The sequence below is a fragment of the Macrotis lagotis genome, chromosome 4, assembly GCF_037893015.1.
Source record: "Macrotis lagotis isolate mMagLag1 chromosome 4, bilby.v1.9.chrom.fasta, whole genome shotgun sequence".
Lineage (NCBI taxonomy): Eukaryota > Metazoa > Chordata > Mammalia > Peramelemorphia > Peramelidae > Macrotis > Macrotis lagotis.
Window position 1 is genome coordinate 120549985 of NC_133661.1, and position 19857 is coordinate 120569841.

Sequence of the window (19857 nt, forward strand, 5' to 3'; positions counted from 1 at the left end):
AACTATGATGGGTTAGACACATTGTTAGAATGCCAAAAGTATGCTTGCCAAAAAGACTATTTTATAGAGAACTGACACAGGGAAAGTACTCATGGTGGGGGGGGGGGGTCAAAAGAAGTGATACAGAGATGCAGAGTGATACAGAGATTTCACTTAACTCTAGAATTGATTGTACATCATGGGTGACACTGGCACAGGACCACCTAGTATGGTCTTCCCTCATTAGAGAGGGTGCTGTGCTCTATGAGCAAGGCAGAATTGAAACAGCTCAAAGGAAACATAGGATATGAAAGTTTAGAGTAAACACTCAGGTTTTCACATGGACTATTTGTGTCTGACCTGTGGTAGAACATTCTAAGTCATACTGGTCTCATCAACCACAGCTGGACACATTGTAATTTATCTCATAATGATGTCATTTTGGTCTTCTTCAACAAAGAAGGACAAGAACCAACCTACCAATATTTTTACTACACTTACTCCTTTATACCATGTATTCTTTTAAACATAACATGAATGAATAAAGTATTTACAAAGAGCTTGATATGAGCAGGGCACTATCCCAAGTACTGAGAGTACAATAGAAAAATAAGAAATCAATTCCTTATGTATTTAGGAAATAAGACTTCCATCAGAGCAATCTGCTACAAAAATTGTTTCTTCAGTTACTTCTCTTCTAATCATAGCTACATTTTTTTATAAAAAATAAAATAAATAAAGGGAAAGACTGATAGAAAGGGAATGAATGAAGGAGGTGGGGAAAGAATTAATGAAAATCGGAAAAGTAAGAAGAGAGGTTAAAGGTGGAGTAAAGGCAACTTTGCTACATGAAAGAAAATGAGGGTTCAGGACATTCAGTGAATGGCCTGGATACTGTGATCTGGTGAGAATTCAGGAGAGAGAAGAGGGAGGTGGGTATCTATGAAACTGGAAGTTACCTTAAAGCATAATGTGGCAGATTCAGAAGGGATCCTAGAATATGGAATATTGAATTTCTTTATTAAAAACACAAGTCTCTGGGCAACTAGGTGGTAAAGTGGATAGAGCACCCGCTCTGGAGTCAGGAGGACCTGAGTTCAAATTTGACCTCAGATACTTAATAATTGCCTAGCTGTGTGACCTTGGGCAAGTCACTCAAACTCCATTGCCTTAAATAAATAAAAAAAAATTAAAAAACAAAAGTCTTCAAAAAGGAGAGAATTCAGAAAATTGAATGGAAAATAAATATGATCTTTTGTTACTGGAAAAAAAAGAAACTATACCTTGTCATATGTGAACCTTGCATCCAAGATTAATTATCTAGAATTTATTTCAGGGTCCTGACCATTGACCAAAACAATAAAACAATCATTAGATGTTTAATTGACCATAGGTAGAAGTATCTTTAAGTTCTCTCCTGTGGCTAGCACAGAATATTGCATAAAAATCAATAGGTCAAAAATCTATGTTTGTATGGGAGTTCCTTATCACCAGTGCAGATCCTAAATTGTCTATAGCTTACATAAAGGGCTTCCTGAGACTCTGACAGGTTATATGTGATTTGTCTATTGCCATGCTATCAGTGAGTAGAAGAGGTGAGATTTGAATCAATCAATCAACAAGCATCTACTATGAATTAGGAACTATGCTAGATTGGGAATATAAAGACAAAATTGAAATGAGACAAGAATGAGGGCTTAAATGCAGGTTTGGAAATAGTGACCCAGAGTGATATGGAAGCCTAGATCTGAGAAAGATAAAGCAAAGGCTTACTTATAAGAGAGTGGAATCTCAGGGAAAAATATTAGCAGAAAGAGGAAAGAAGAAAGGTCTCACTGAGAGGTAGTTCTTGAGCTGGACTTTGAAAGAATTTAGGGATTCTAAAAGGCAAAAGTGATGAAGAAAGACATCCCTGGCATTTGGTTCCACTACTGCAAAGGCCTGGAAATGGAAAACATGTGAGAGGAACAAGAAGGTCAGTATGACTGAACCATTCAGTGCATAAAGAGGCGTAATGTGCAATGATCCTGGAAGTTTAGTTTGTGAAGGGCTTCTAATGTAGGAAAGAAGATTTTTATATTTGATTCTAGAAGTAATAGGGAGTCACCATCAAGAAAGGATGTGTCATCATCAAATCAATTTTTTTAAGAATATTATCTTGATAATTGGGAGAAAGATAATTTAGAGAAGAGAGAAGTTTGAATCGAGTAAATTAATGCCATTGGCATGGGTGTTAACAAGGTCTGGGTACCAGAAATAAAGAGGTAACATTTAGAGGCAACTTTTAAAACTGAATCCAAAGTCAGAATTCTATCCACTATATCATACTGCTTCTCAATGTACACAGTGGGTACTTAATAAGTATTAACTATTACTGTTGTTGTTGTTGTTCTTATTTAGTTGCTTCTTTGAGCTGAGCCATAATTTAGTAGCCAGCAAAATAAAACATAGAGTGTCATTTGGTTTAAAAACTGAACAGAGATAAATATTCAAGATTTTTTTTTTATATTCAGATTTTGACTTCATCATCCTCTTGTGCTATCTGGAACAAGTCACCTCACTTCCTAGTGTTTCAGTATATCCATCTGGGAAATGCAGATATCAATTTACCTCCTGGAAATTTTGTGGAGAATAATAACAGCACATGTCTCTTTAAATATTGGTTTTTAACCATTGTAACTACCTATGTATTTTATAAACATTCATTTAGGAGAAAAACACTATCACAGTTTAACTCTAACTCTTTATTTCTAAATTTCTAGAAAGTATTATCTATACTTCACTGTCCCATAATCAACATCCTCATCTATTCCCACCCTAAGCAATTTTAACTCTGTCTTCATTAATCTACTGAAAATGACTTCTCCAGATCTCCAATGATCTCATAATTGCCATAGCTTCTTTCAATCTTTATCCTTTTTGACTTCTCTGTAGCACTAAAAACTATAGAGCAGCTCCTCCTTTTTTATTCTGTTTTTTGCTTGTTTTCCTACCCCTCTTTTTTCTCCTAGTTCTGTCTCTCTGATGATTCCAAATTCCAATCCTGACTATACTCCCCTTCCTTTTTTTTGTCTGACTTCTTGCCAGTCTGCTTGCTAAATGTAGGCATTTCCCAAGGTTCTGTCTACATCTCTTTTCTCATCTTTCCACTCCCTTTTCTTTAGTGATATTACATCTTCTATTTCTATAGCATAAGTTTCACTTCTAACAAGGAAGAATTGCCAAATTGTATCTTTAATCAGATATCTGTAGGTTCTTAATTAAGGGGGTTTTACTTATTGACTGAACTTAGGAGATCTGAGTTGGCAGTGGGCTAAGGTGATCAGCTGTCTTCACTAAGTCGGATACCAATATGGTGAACTCCCAGAATCAGGGGACCAGCAGGTTGCCTAAGGAGGGAACATTTGGCCCAGAATGTAAACACAGTAGACAAAGATCTCTTTTGGATCAGTAGTGATCTTGAAACCATGAATGACTTGTTCCCGTTCCATGATAAATAAAATAGAGCCAGTTTGAAAAACAAAAGCAAAACGAAAACTATTCATTGAAAAAGCAGACAAAAATGTCAAGTTTGTGTCAAGAATTATATCTAACTGAATAAAATTTTTGAAGAGTTATCAAAAGGAAGAAAATTTAAATTAATGATTTGGTGGTTCTAGAAGAGAAATGGGCTAAATAGTGGAAGTTACAGGAGGATGGATTTCAGATTCATTTAAATATGAATGAATATTTTTAAATAGAAGTCAGCAATAGAATCAATGGTCATATTAGACATCTGCATTGAAAATAACCAAAGAAACCAGGGCAAATCATACTACAGACAGAGGTGAAAGTTACTTCAGGTTAAGTAAAAGGGATTTGGACAACTGAAACCATTAGAACATAAGCACTTTTTTAAAAAATAGAAGTCTGTTTAGCTGTTTTGCATGAAAAATTATTAACAACACCCAGAAGTTGGCAAATTCAAGAAACATCCCCACACCTGATCTAGTAGATAGTTCTCAGTAAAACAGATTCTTTGTGGGAACCCATTCATATTCCTTCCTGGCCTTAAACATTGAATGGTAAAGATATATAAATATATATGTATATTTATATATATAAGCATTATATATAACTGTTTTATGCACAGACTGACTCTTATGTGCAAGCATTTTGTTCCCCCAATGAAAATATCTAGTTCAGTGATCATGAAACAATGGAGGAAAATCCAATTATATTACAAAAAAAGTTGAAAATTTGAGAGCAATTAAAAAGCCCAAGAGGCATCACTCTAACTAGAAATTCCCTTATCTGGTCTGAAATGCCGTTTCCTACTTGTTTGATTCAAGTGCTTAGACTATATTATATATTTATCAAAAAATCAACTTCACTTATCCATTCATTCCTTCATCCATAGAGTATCAGCTCTGTATAAGACATTAGTTGGAAATTCTATGAGGCAACAAAAGGAGGAAGACCTAGTCCTCCTAGACTTCATACACTATTGGGAAAGAGATACACACAAATAACTGTCTCATGAGCGATGCAAAGAAAATATTTGGAGAGGTCAAAATTGGAGGAATCATTTCCTTCCAGTGAAATAATTGAATAATGAAAGCTTCCTGGAGACAATTACAGATGAACTGGAGTTTGAAAAAAAAAACAGAATTTAAACAGATAAAGATGGAGGGAATAGAAAGAGCTTTCTAAGTAGAGAGAATGACATGAACAAAATGTAGAGAAAAAATTGTATAGCTATAAAGAAATTGCATGGGGTTCTCAAGGAACAGTGAGTTGATCCTACACTGTGAAGTCCTTGATTACCAGATCCAAAAATAAAGAAATGAAGCAGCTATGCAGAAATAACTGGGCAATAAAAAATGCTCTGAGTTCATGAAGTTAGATGGCTGTAGAATTAGAAAAAAATAACCTGGCTCTAGGGATCAATCTATGCACAGGCTTGATCAGAAGAAAGTCTTAAATAAAGACAGCAAAAATAAATCTATAAAACTTAGGCAGAGCAGACTTGTTAAATCCCTATTTGAACAGACTTAAAGAAGAAATAAAACAAACCTTTAATGAAAGAGTGGGAATAATGGAATGGGGCAAGAAAGACTTATGGAATTTTTGATCTCAGAAAGATCTACAAGAATATATACATCACAACTCCCAAACCACTGTAAACTTTTATGGCTTACAGATCCTTTACTACCATCTTCTCCACACACATTTAAAAACCTAGACCTCCTGTGATATCTTTCTATCCATATGCTTGTGTCAGTTCCTGCCCACCCGGTACAACATCCTCTCTGAGATCAGGGAACATGCCTCCTTTTCTGGGTGAATTAACCTACTAGTTTTATAATTCTGCCCCTGATATTAAACTTCTTTGGCAGTGAATGAGTGCAAATTGACCCAACATGGGTTTTGTCATTTTCTTTCTATTGTTGAGGAAGGAAATGTTATCTCTCCATATGATACTTATAATCTCATATAAGTCAAAAAACTTGTCCTGCCCTCCTTATACTTTAATCCTGGAAAAGAGATAACTGTGAATCCCTCTTTAGAGTAATTGTGCAACCTAATATTGTACAACCTAATAAACAGGCCTCCAAGGAGGTTTAATGATTGCCTTATCCTTTTCATATATGTGTATATATATATATGTATATATATATATATATACATATATATATATATATATATATGCCTGTTTCCCTTTGCTGGAGGTGGGGGTGGGGGATCATTACTATAATGACTTTCACCTATAGCTTTCTTGATCAATCTTAGAAAATAAAGTTCATGTCTAACTTACATTTTCTGTCATTTTATTTTTAACTGAAAATTACTAAGTTTTACAATATCTAGTTGACCTCAGTCTATGCTTCACATCCACTCTCCCTAAACAGTTTAGATCATCTTGTCATCAGGCCTCTTTCCATATATGTATGGCACCTTCAAATATCCTTTTTATCCTTTATACTGAAACAGTAATCAAGTTTATACTATTGTTGCTTTAGTAAAGGGTATAACAGACAATTGCTCTACTTTATCATTCCTACAACTGCCCAAATAATTCCCTGTCCACCACTCTCCTATATTTGTTATTTCTATTAGTATCTAAGCTCCCTGAAAGCAGGAACAAATACTTTTGTAGGTATATCCTCATACACCTGGCACAGTTTGCCATATGTTCTAATGGGTGCTTAATAAATACTTTTTTATTCATTCATTCAAATCAAAGGTCCTTACTTCTTAAAATTCTTTAACTTCAAAAACTAAATATGGATAAACTAAAAAACTAAAAACTAAAAAACTAAAAACTAAAAATGGATAAACATGAAGAGATTTACAAGAACAGATGCTCAATGAAGGAAAATAAAGACAAGAAAACCGCATATATAGAAAGTACTGCAATATAAAAAGGAAAGCAGCATCTATCACATAAAAGACAAAAAATTTTAAAAGTCTCAGAATTATAAAGAACAAGGAGGCCCCAAAGAAGAGATTTGAGAAAATGTTTCCAATGTCTTTGAAGAAATGGAGGTGGGGGGAAGGAGGTAGGTAGGGGTGAGGGCTCTATCAGTGCAGAATATTATATATTTTGTTAGGGTTTTTAATGTATTAATCAGTTTTACTTTTTTTCATTTTTTTTGTTTTAATCTTTGCTTATAAAGTTTGATTTTCTGAGTGTGAAGGGAGGAAGAGATACAAAAGGAAAATCTAGGTAATGGAAAAACAAAAGATAACAATAAAAACCCATTTAAAAAAACTATCCATTCTTTCTTTCTCTTTCCTTTAACTTCCCTTCTCTTTAGTTCTTAAACCCTTTTGCAAGGAGTGCAGAACAGTCAAAAGTGCAGATTTCAGATTTTCTCTCCAGTGGCAGTATGGTTTGAATATGGAAATGCATTCCTTCCCTTTATATATAAAGAATCTGAGAGGGTGGCTAGGTGGCACAGTGAACAGAGCACAGCCTTGGAGTCAGGAGTACCTGGGTTCAAATCCAACCTCCTCAGACACTTAATAATTACCTAGCCATGTGGCCTTGGGCAAGCCACTTAAACCCACTGCCTTGAAAAAAAAATCTAAAAAAAAAAAGAATCTGAGAGTCAGAGAGCTGAAGGAACTTGCTCAAGGTCACACAGTTAGTGATAAAACTAAGGTTAAAATATCAAGTGCCTAGCTGATATTTAAAGCATTTGTAGTAAAATTTCATAATGACTTCTGGGATCATTTGCTAAAAATGTGTTAGCAAACAGGACACCATCTTTAATTGGCAACACTTTAAATGGAAGTTGTCATTTATGAAAAATAAAGTAGCCTAGGCCACAATGGCTTCTGATATTTGTTTTCTTGTCTTAGAACAAAGGGCCAGAGCCCCAAGTAAAAAAATGTTACCTTAATTTACAATCAAATAAAGTACTATTAGTCCAGAGCCAAAAAATGTTCATGGTTTAAAGTCCCCTAAATGTAACTGACAGGAATTCTTTTTAAAAAACACACATAATCATCATCATCATCATAATTAATGTTGATTATTAATAATAACTGACGTTTATTTGGTGATTTTTTGAAGAATATTTTATGTTTATTATGGTCACTATCTTGTTTGATGCTCATAACAATCCTCTGAGGTAAGTGCCACAAAAATTCTTATTACCCCCCTTAACAGAAGAGGAAACTGAGACTGAGAGTAGGTCATTTACCCAGGAGCATATAGCTAGTAACTGTCTGAAGCAAGATTTTTCTTTCTAAATCAATTCAATTCAAAAAGTATCTGTTGAGCACTGACTATTTGTACAGAAACATGATAAAATCGAAATAGTTTGTGTTCTCAAGGAGTTTACATTCTACTAAGGAAAAATAATATGCAATCAATTAGTAAATACAAAATAAATGCAATAATTTGGGGGGGGGGGGGAGAAGAGGGAGAACAACTAAGAACTGGAGAGGAAAAGCTCCAAAGTTCAAGAGCTACTATACTAGTTAAGGTTAGCCTTATTTCTTCTTTTTTCCTTTAATAGTTCTCAATCTTATAGCACTTCAAAAGTTGTGAAATATTTTCCTTTCAAAAACTTTTATCATTTATTTTAAACTCCTCTCAACCAACAGGGAGGAGGGAAGGAAGGAATGTGAAAAAGATGAAAGGATGGGAGGAAAGGAGGGAGAGAGAAAAGGAGGAAGGAAGGAAGAAATAGAAAGAAGGAAGGAAGGAAGGAAGGAAGGAAGGAAGGAAGGAAGGAAGGAAGGAAGGAAGGAAGGAAGGAAGGAAGGAAGGAAGGAAGGAAGGTAAATTCCCACAATGACTACATATGTTGCTTACTATTTATTATTATTATTATTATTTTGTTATTATTATTATTATTCCATAATTTTTCTTTCATGAGATAATGTTCTTCATCAATCTGCTAGGATCATGTTAATCATTTAATTGTTCAGAGTTCTTAAATCTTTTAGACTTGTTCATTTTACAGTGCTGATGTTATGATATAAATTGTTCTGGTTCTGCTCACTCTGCCCTATGACAGTGAATACAAGTCTATTTTTTACAGCACAATAGTATCCTATTTCATTCATATACCACTATTTGCTAAGTCATTCCCCAGTTGATGGTAACAAACAAAAGGTTACTGTTTAAAACTAGGAAAAATAGTTAACAAAATTCATCTGCAAAAAAAGGTCAAGAATCTCAAAGGAAAACATGAAAAGAAAATGGGAAACAAGGGGGCCTGGTAGTACCACATCTCAAAAGCAGTACAAAGCAGTAATTCTCAAAACAATTTGGTGCTGGTTAAAAAATAGAAAGATTGATCAAGAGAAAAGTTTGGGTATAGAACATAAAGAAGCAAATTAACCCAGTAGTTTCATGTTCAATAAATCCAAAGACCCTAGCTACTGAAGGTAAAAACACACCATTTGATTTTAAAAAATGGTAGAAATTAGATTTAGACCAACACTTCATACTTAATACCAAGATTAACTGCAAATTAATATGTGTCCTAGATATAAAAGGTTGCAACAAAAACAAATTAGAGGAATGATGAAAAACTTTTCTTTCAAATCTGAGGATATGGGAATATTTAAAGACCCATAGAGGGACCGAGAATCGTAGACAATAAAATGAACAGTGCTTATTACGTACACTTTAATGATTTATTGTACAAACAAAATTCAAGAAGCTAAAATAAGAAGGAAAATTGTTATGGGTGGAGGAGAGAGAGAATCTTTGCAGAAAGTTTCTCTAGTAAAGGTCTAATTTCCCAGATATATAATAAATAGATTCAAATTTATCATAATAAAACCATTCCCCGACTCATAAATAATAAAAGAATATAGTTTTCAAAAGAAGAAATACAAGCTATCAATATCTATTTTGCAAAAAAAAAGGGTACAAATCACTACTAATAAGAAAAATGCAAATAAAAGCAACTCTGAGCGTCTTCCTCACATCTGACCTGGGCAAAAATAGCAAAAAAAGAAAGATAACAAATGTTGGAGGGGTAGAGGGAAAACCAGCACATTTATGCACTTTTCTTAATAGAACTATGAACTGATACTGACATTCTGAAAAGCAATTTGGGATTCAGTCTCCAAGTTACACAAAAAAAAAAATTTATAAAAGATATTTTTGAAGGACTCTAAGAAGATTTGGAACAGCTAGGTGATATACTGGACAGACTGCTGGGTGTGGAATCAGAAAGACCTAATTTTAAATTCAGACCCAGACACTTACTAGTTGTGTGACCCTGAGAAGTAACTTGACTCTATTTGCCTCATTTTCCTCATCTGTAAAATGAGCTAGATACAAATCACTCTACATTGCCAAGAAAACCAATAAAAGGAGTCATGAAGAATCAAACATGAGTAAAAACAATTAAACAGCAACTAGGAAGATTTATATGAATTGATGCAGAATGAAGGGTACTGAACAGGAGAATAATATGAACAACAAAAATATTATAAAGAAAAACAACTTTAAAAGACCTAAGAACTCAGATCAATGTAATGGCCACCCACAATTCCAGAGAACTGATGAAACATGCTACTCACTTCCTGACTGAAAGAAAATGGACTCAAGATGTAGAATGAGTCATACATTTTTGGAAATGGCCAATGTGGGAATTTTTTTAAAAACTTAACTATGCATATTTATTACAAGGGTATATATTGCTTTTGTTTCACCACTACCACTACTAATAGTAGTTGAGGGAAAGCAAAAAGGAAAGGAAAAGTTGTGATAGGATTACAAAAAGTGAAAAGGAAATAAAAATCACAGAAAGATTCACAGATAAGGAGGATAGTTTTGAAAGTTGCATATGGAATTTATTATATTCTTGAAAAGAAAATCAAATTCTATATTATAGCTATTTCCAATTTCATTTACAAGCCTCTCCTATTCTAGACAGTCTTATAAACATTAAGTATCTATTATGTGTCATCAATTTGCTAAGTCATAGGATTCAAAGAAAGAAAAAAACAATACCAATAACAAAAAAAAAACTGTTCCTGTCCTGGAGGAACTCATGATCCTATCATGGAGACAACTAGCAAACAAATATATATAAACAAGCTACATAGAAGATAAATAACAATAGTTACCAAAAAGGAAAGCACTAGAATTAAGAGGCTTGGGACAGGTTTCCAAAATAGTATTTATCTGGAACTTGAAGGAAACCAGGAAACCCCAGCAGAGGTGAGGAGGAAGAGCACTGGGACATGGGGAATGGCTGTTCCTGAACTGGGAATAAGTGATAGATCTTCTGAAAGGACATCCAAGTGAGCGGATCTTTCCAAAAAGTCATACATATCTCTCCCTTCCTCAATCTCCACACATTAGGAATCAGAAGAAACTATTTTTCTTATTTTCACTTTGCAATGAAATCCTAAAACAAAATTCTATAGTCTTTCTCATTGATTTACTAAATTTTTTTAGAATCAATTAGATGTTTTACTCTAATAATATGCCTTCCTTGTCTGACCTGGTTGATGCTACTATAAATTGAAATATACTTAAATTGATAAGGCCTAAACCAGGAGTATAATGGTAAATGTTTAACATCTGATTAAAAAAAACTACACAGGATATACTTTTAAGTTCAATATTATTTATATTTTCTCCATTCCTTTATTAAGTTTAGATAACCAGCAAATCTATAACTCATACATTGATTTATAGTTTGCTTATTTCTGTTGTATAAATGCAAATACTGAAAATTTAATAACCAATTTTCTTTATTTTTCCAACTACATGTAATGGTAGTTTCCAACAATCATTTCTTTTTACATTTTTCTCCCTCCCTCCTTTCCCTCCCCCTTCCCCCTGACTGAAAGTAAAATCAATTCTAAAGTATTAGGTAGAGCTGGTTCAAGGATACTTCTCAGCTGAGATATACTTATTAATCTTATTCAATAGAGAAGCAAAGGTGAATAAAAAGTTACATAAATTTGAGTCACAAATATTTTTTTCAAATCTTTATTCTGTAATTAATTTGAACTTAAAAACACCACATAAAATAAACATTTGAATAAAAATTGAAAAGCAAGATACTCCATTTCTCAATGCTGGGCCATCCCAGCAACCAAATGTTCTCCCTCCTCAGCCCTTCCCCACTGAACATTCTACTGTTGAAATTTTTCCCCTTCCTAATATAAAGACCATTATTCTTATTTTAAAAAAAGCAAAATAAAAATTGATCAGTCGTACCTACTTACTGTGATCCCTTGGAATTATCCCATCTACCTGAAATAGCAATCTTATTTCTTCTGTGACATTTTTCTTGCCCCCAATACAACTTAAAAACACTTTTTTACTTGTTCACAGAAAGTTTACTAGGACCTTGAGTGCTGCTAATACTTTTCTTGCAGAAACATGCTCCTCTGTTATATTCAGGCTCTGTTAATAACTGTTAATTCTCATCACTAGATTTAAGGGATTTTCTTGTGATAGCCCCTGTCACTACCCTGTAGACTTTTTGGATGTGGCTCCAGACCTTCAGATTTGAACTTAATGCTTCTTCACTGTTGCCTTGCTATTTAGATTTACTGCAGCTGACCCACGCCATTCAACTATGCTCTTTTCTTAAACTTGGTGCTTAACCTCTCTTGAGTAAGACTTTGAGATTGTGTAACTAACTCCCCACCACTGACATCAATGACCAGCTGACCTAGGAAAGTTCATGAAAGTGGAATAAAAGGTTTATTTCAATGACAATTTAAAGGTTTTTCAGTTTTAAGAAGATGATAAAACAGAACCACAAATGACATGATGAATTTCAAGGTCTCATTGTTTTTAGGTCTGTGAAAATGAAGCATATCAAATCAGAATGAGTGATTCATTTTGTTTTAATAATTGCCCTCACTTAAAAGATATCATGAAAATTTCTACTCTAAGGAAGTCATGGTGTAATTGTGTTTCAAAACAGACTTGTTAGGTTTAAAATGTTAAGTGCTTCTAAGAAACAAGAGGTCTGTATAAGCTGTAAGATTGCAGGACTTCAGCAAAGAAAATTTAATGATTTCCAAAAGACTGAATTATATAGAAGAGGTGACTGTGGGAATATGATGGGTTTTAGACAACCTTTTATAAATTATAAATGTTTAGAAGTACTGTGGACTTTCCTCCATAGTTTATTTCTGAACTAAAATGTCATTCAGTTAGCATTACTACTCAATATGTTAAGTATTGAGAATACAAAGAAAAGAAAAAAGATAAAAAGGTCCCTATTCTCAAATAGCTCACAATCAAATGGGGTGAGGGAAATACAGCATGGAAACAACTAGATACAAAAACAAGAGAGATAGAATAAATTGGGGTCATCTCAGAGGAAGGGCACTAAGATAGCTTCTTGCAGAAGATAGGGCTTAGCTAAGACTTGGAAGAAAGTCAGGGAAGCCTGCAGAAGGAGGTGAAGAAATGAGTTTCAAGCATAGGACACACAGCCAGAGTGGGGTGGGGAGATGGAGTGACTTATAGAAGGGAATGGCAAGAAAGCCAATGTCACCTGATGCACAGGGGACTAAAATATGAAAAGCCTAGAAAATAAGAATGGGGCTAAGCTACCAAAGGGCTGTGACAGCTGGCAGATTTTATATTTCCTGGAGGTAACAAGAATTTATTGAATGAGGAAGAGTATATAGTCAAGCCAGCATTATAGGAAGATTAATTTGACAACCAAGTGAAGGATGATTTGGAGACAGAGAAACCAATAATTTATTATATTAGTCCAGGTGTGCACAAGAGAAAAATCTATAACAAAATATAAGGTCTAAATCCTAGGGAGTAATAAGCAACCATTACAGATAAGGGACTTAAAGAGGATTGAATTTTCAAGGTCTATCTTCCAAAGGCTGATTATTTATTACTATGACTATGCCAGCAATTTCATCAACTGTCAACAGGAGCATAAATCTGAATATTAGCCTTGTTTTTTTAGTCATACATAGCTGAAAGTCTTTGGACAAGACACTCTCTGGACTTCAATTTTCTCATTTGTAAAAAAAAAATAGACTGCATGATCTCTAAATTCCCTTGTAGCTTTAAATTCTATAATCCTAGATAGTAATCCTTAAAAGGATCTTGTCAATTATTCTATAAAAAAATTTAACTTTACTTGAAAATGCTTTAACATAAGATAATTATATGCTAATTATCCATTAAAGAACTATCTATTGCTGTTATGAATACTACCTCACTGAATCTTACTTGCTCACAGAATTTCAATGTTGGAAAGAACCTCAAAGATCAACTATTATAATTCTTATTTTAAATAAGAATTTCTCCTACAACTTCCTGAAAACATGTTTGATTAACATCTGCTTGAGAATCCACTATTTCCAAAGGCAACTTGCTCTTAGTTTGCAAATCTATAATTATTAGAAAGTTATTCCTCACATCAAGTAAAATCACCTTTTTTTGCAACATTGATCCATTGTTCTTAGTTCTGCTACCTGTCACCAAGCAGAACAAATTTTTTCTTCCAAAAATAGACTTTCAAATACTTGTAGACAGGTATTACATCCACAAATAGTTTTTTTCTCTAAATATTTTCAGTTCCTTCAACCTTAAATATTCAGAGAATATGATTTCAAGGTCCCTTACCATCCTATTTGCCCTTCTCTAGACATGCTTAAGTTCATTAATGTTCTTCCTGAAATATTATTAAATGTAATTTTAGTCTGCATCTTTTTTTAGAGTCAAAAGCCTTCATGAACTAGATTTGCTCTATATTCTGGTCTTTGGTATTGCTAAACTCTGAAAATGAATGACCAAAGAGTCAATGTACTTTATCAGCTGTCAAATCTGAAAATATTTAAGAGCTCACAGAGATTACATAGCAACCATTAACTCTGAAAAATAAAATAACATAAAATAAACCAAAGAGTTCACAGAGGTCAGAGGCAAAAAAAAAAAAAAAAAGCCTTTTTCCATTAGAGGAGGAAAACTAGACAGGCATGCAGGTTTTCCTCTAGGAGGAGAGGTTAAGCCTTGATACATATAGCTGTGACTAGGCAAAGAGCCAGGCAGTGAGGGCTATCAGCAACAATGAGGCAAGTTTGCCTAGTGAAAAAAAGTTTATTCATAGCAGGACTTCATGACCAGAACATGGTTCCTGAAGGAGGTTTGTCGGAGCTCAGAGACCAACTGGGGCTGGTTTGAGCCAATTCTGTGACTTAGCTGCAGCAGAATTGATTCAGAGAATGAGCACAAAGGATTGTTGTTATGTCACTCTCAGAGCATTGCTTGCTAACTCGGTCTTAGCTCTGGAAAACAGAGTATCTCCTAATAGTAAAAAGAAAGGAATGAAAGAAGAGGAGTGATCTTGGCATGGGAATCTGACTGTATTATTTTATTATATGACAATCTTCCAAATCTGTTCCTGAATTTTTTAAAAGTCTTAAGAGTTGATTTTTACTTATCTCTTTGTTTGTCTTATCCTAGCTCCCAAGCCTTTAGCATCAGCAATTTGATCTTTTCCAGGTTTAAGCAGAAAATTCCTAGTGACAACTGCTAGTTCTTTTCCTCCCCTCTCTCCACCCCTCAATCCTCCCCTCCTGCTATCTTTCTTTCTCCTCCTCTTCTTCTTCAAGGTTCATAATAAGTTGGAGGAGGGGAGTCCAAGGACAATCAGTAGCTAGATTAACTCAAAGTTAACTTTTCTCATTTAGTAGATAAAAGTTCCTTTTACACTCCTACCATAGTGCCTACTATGATTCTAGATTTCAGCCTAGATTTGGGACCAAAGGTAGGGGTTAAGTGACCTTAACTCCCAGGGTTAGATAGATATAATTAATTTCAATTCAATAAACATTATTTTTTTTAAGTTTTTACAAGGTAATGGGGTTAAGTGACTTTCCCAAGGCCACACAACTAGCTAGGTAATTAGTAAGTGTCTGAAGCTGGATTTGAACTCAGGTCCTCCTTTGGAGGTACTCCTCCAAAGTCACTACTCTATCCACTGTGCCACCTAGCTGCCCCTCAATAAACTTTTATTATGCGCCAGGCTGTGCTAAGCACTGAGGATACAAAAAAAAGACAAAAGATAGCACCTGCCTTCAAGGTGCTTACAATCTAATAAGGATGATAAAATGAAAACAAATACGTGCAAAGCAATGTATCTACAGGATAGATAGGAAATAATTAAGGAAATATTTAAGGAAAGAACAGTAAGTCATTAGAAAAATCCTCATTATTACCTCTAAGCTTTAATTATTGTTCCTTGTTGTTGAACATTTAATACCTAAACAATTAAAAGAGAAAGTAATTTTATAATATGTATTATGCTTTAAGTGACAGTTCAGTTAAAAAAAAAAAACCTTGGCTCCAAATCAATAGATCTGCATTCTATACCAACTGTTTTTCAGTCATGTCCCACTCTTCATGACCCCACTTGGGGTTTACTTGGCAAAGATACTGGAATGGTTTGCCATTTCTTTCTTCAGCTCATTAAACAGATAAGGAAACTGAGGCAGAGAGGATGAAGTGACTTGTCAATGATTACAAAATTTACACAAAGATTACTAGTGAGAGTCTGAGTTCAAATTTGAATTCAGGTCCTGCTGATTCCAGCCTCCGTGATCTATCTATTGAGCTACCTAGCTGCCCTATTCTGGACCTGAACCCATAATTAAATAGCTAAGGGAATTGGGAAGCATTATACCTCTCTGGACTTCAGTTTTCCCAACCATAAAATGGGCATTTTTTTTCCATCTAGAGGAATATATTTACTTCCAGATTGCTTTGAAAAATAGTCACCATGTAAAAACAATGTATTTGGATTTCGTTCATATTCGCTTGTTTTTTTTTAATTAAATCCTTAGACAATTAATTTATATGTGCTGATCAATTAAAGTTGCACAGTACTTTAAGATTTCAAAGCATTTAACATATATTATTGCATTTAACCCTTAGAACAATCCTTTGAGTAGGCAGCACTTATTTTACTATTTCTAATTAACATATGAGAAACTAAGTTAAATTGCTAAAAGTAGTCAAACTAAGATGAAAACCAAGGTTCTATGTTTCTTCCAACTCACTACCAAGTATTATAGATTTGCATGAGTGGCAAGAACCCAGAAATCTTAGAGGCCAAACCTATTCTTTTTTTTTTTTAGGTTTTTGCAAGGGAATGGGGTTAAGTGGCTTGCCCAAGGTCACACAGCTAGGTAATTATTAAGTGTCTGATGCCAGATTTGAACTCAGGTGTTCCTGACTCCAGGGCTGGTGCTCTATCCACTGCACCACCTAGCCACTCCCAAACATATTCCTGAAAAAGAAATCTACTCTATAACCTTTCAGAAAAATGACAATGTTTTTCACAGAACTTTAATGAGAACTTAGGGAAATTTGACCTAAGGTGCTAAAGTTTATAGGATTCATAGAATATTCACAATCCTGGAGCAATCAGGCTTGGACCAAATTAGCAAGAATAATTAGTTAAAATAGGAACCTATCAGATGGGGTCACTTCTTCCTCTTAGTAGCCACACGCCTGTTAAACTGGACCCAGGCTTGTTCCTTCTATACTTAAATAATCAGAGAATGTTTTGGATTTACCAAAGCTCCTTACAGCTAATTATGAAAGTAAAAAGAGATTCTGTGGATGGTAGATGAATTCTGTGATAAACAATACTAATTCCACTCCATTAATTATGCCTCAGTAAGTAAAAGTGGCATCACCTTTCCCCCCCATCCCCATAGCCTCTGACCTTCACTGGGAGAACTAGCATGGAAATATTCCCATCACATGAGGAAGAACTGAATGATGAAAGCAATCAAGCCTCCTTTCCCCTTGTGACAAAACAACAGTCCCCTAGGGATGCTCCCAAGTAAGGCAGTGACGATTACAAGTCTGCCTAGGGGATGCTATTTTAGGATAAACTAAAGGGCTCAGAGATTCTGTCCTTTGGATGAGCTAAAATCCAGTTCAAGGTCATTTATGCTTTTTTTCCAAAAGCCACAAAGTGCTTGTTTGTTTGTTTGTGTTTTTGTTGCTGAAGGTTGTTTGTTTTTGCTAATAGCAGGGGCACCGGTGCCAGTGAGTAAACTTGATTCATCCCAAAGAAATGAGAAAACCCAATTTCCCCTTCCCTTTCATTGAGAGAACTGACTTGAAACTTGTTTCCTCCTATGCAGCTGTTGCCACATTTCCCCCAGCAGGGGGCTGCGTTTCAATAGGGAAAAAAGGGATGCCTTTAGCCAAAATCCAGGGACTATTTGAGTATTTTGAGAGTCTACAGGAGGAAAGTTGCTCTATAAATAAAAGATACTGTTGTTGGTTTTTATCTTAGGACTCTGTATGGGTTTTTATCCTCCTAGTGGTAAAGAGTGAATTCAATTTTGTGCCAAAGACACTCTTTTTGTTGTCTGGTCTACAAGATAAGTGTTTGACAAATTTCTGCAAACCTCCCATTGTGGCTATGAATTTCCTATTTAGGAGGAAATCCCCCCTGTGGGAATTTCTGAGTATCCCACCCTGTTGCTGTGGTGGGAAATGACACACCCACCCTTCCCCAAACCTCAAGGATTCAAGTATTTAGAAAGTTCAAAGTTGGAAAGATAAATATCACAGCAACACAATGGAACTATCTTATACTCCCACATCCTCAAGGATCCTCCTTCTCCTCTTGCTCAGGGAAGTGATAAGGAACTAGATTTAGTGGAAATTCATCAACTTGCAGCTGGAATTGCACCACCATTGCAAATTCATTCATTCAGTAAAAACTTATCAAAAACCTACTTTATTTAAGGTTGGCTAATTCAACTATAGGCATGCTATCTCTTTGTCTCTCTATCTGTCTGTCTGTCTGTCTGTCTGTCTCTCTCTCTCTCTCTCTCTCTCTCTCTGTGTCTCTTTTTCTGTATGTTTGTGAGTGTGTGTGAAAAGGGATGTGTTATCATAGAATAAGCAGAGTTATTCAGACATAATTTTTAAAGTTTAAATTTGCATTCTAAAAGCCATAAGAGAATTATAGGATAAATGAACCTAGAGAGAACTTGATGAACATTTAGACAAACCATTCCCCTATAGCTTGTCCAAGATCACATAGTCTCATTCATACATAAAATATGTACCTATTATCCCCTTGTATTAAGGCGAGTATGTCCAGGAGTCCAGGAGTTCCAGTTTGAGATAAATAATTTCTTATTATGAAAAAATAGAAGAAAGAATAAAGCTGGCACCATAAAGGACTATGTCTGGATAAGTACCTGAGTAGCTGAGAAGACACTAGAAATTTGGAGGGAAGGGATGTGGGAAGTATAAAGAAAAGAATATAGAAAGGAAAAAGTAGAAGTATAACAAAAACATTTTGTCCAAGCTTTCCCTCAAAATTGTCTAACTTTCCCTCGAATTTGCAATGTCAGCTCTAACACAATCCAGTCTAGTCTCAACCTCCTACTCTTGACAAGTTCACACATTGGCTCAGCATCAAGAAAATTGGAAATTTCAATTTATCTGTCTGAGAAACACCTGAGGAAAACCACTTTTTTTTGATGGTTATCCCATTTTCTATTTAAAATAAATTCTTCTCTATTGTACAGAAAAGGATCTCTAGTAGTAATCAGTTGAGACAACATGGTTTAATAGCAGAACTAGATGAGGCAATAGAAAACCTAGGTTCTAATTTTAACTCTGTCACGAATTACATGATTTCTGATAAATCATTTAATCTCTATGACATTCATTTTCCTAATCTGCAGAATGAGGAGGTTGAACTAACTGATCTAAGAAGAGCTGCCTCTGGAATCATTAGAGGTGTATCAGAATGTCATCAATCACCATTTCAGGTCTCTTTTTACTGGGGACAAAAAGCATGATTTCTCTCACCTGATAGCATTATTAAATCCTCTATATTGATCTATTCTGAATAGGATGGTTTTTCTCCAAAAGATTTGAACTTATCTTTTATAGGAAGAGGGTTATATTTCTTATTTACCTCTAAGACATCAGTTTCTTCTTGTCTTCCTTAAGGTCACATTTTCTACCTATCTACTTTTTGTCCCCTCTTTACACCTCACCCTTATTCATTAGCTTCTTTCATACTTGACTTCCTTTATGAATTACTTCTTCAACTAATCCTTCAATATCTTTAGAAAGTCAATTTATGCATATTTCCTAATTCCTTCTGTTTCATCTTCAAGTAAAATCAGCTTATGCCATCAGAATCCCATCAATCAATTCTTTCTTTAAGCAGGAAGACATGTGTCACACAAACCCTTCAAACTGCTGAAACATTGACCTTGGTTTCCAGAATCTAAAATTAAACTAGAGATCTTTTTGACCTTCACTGGAAATTTACTCACTTATAAACTTCCTATTTACCCCCATTTATCTGTTCCTAAAGTAGTGATCTAGCATGGGTAAAGCAAAAACAGGACATCTAAAATTAACGTAAT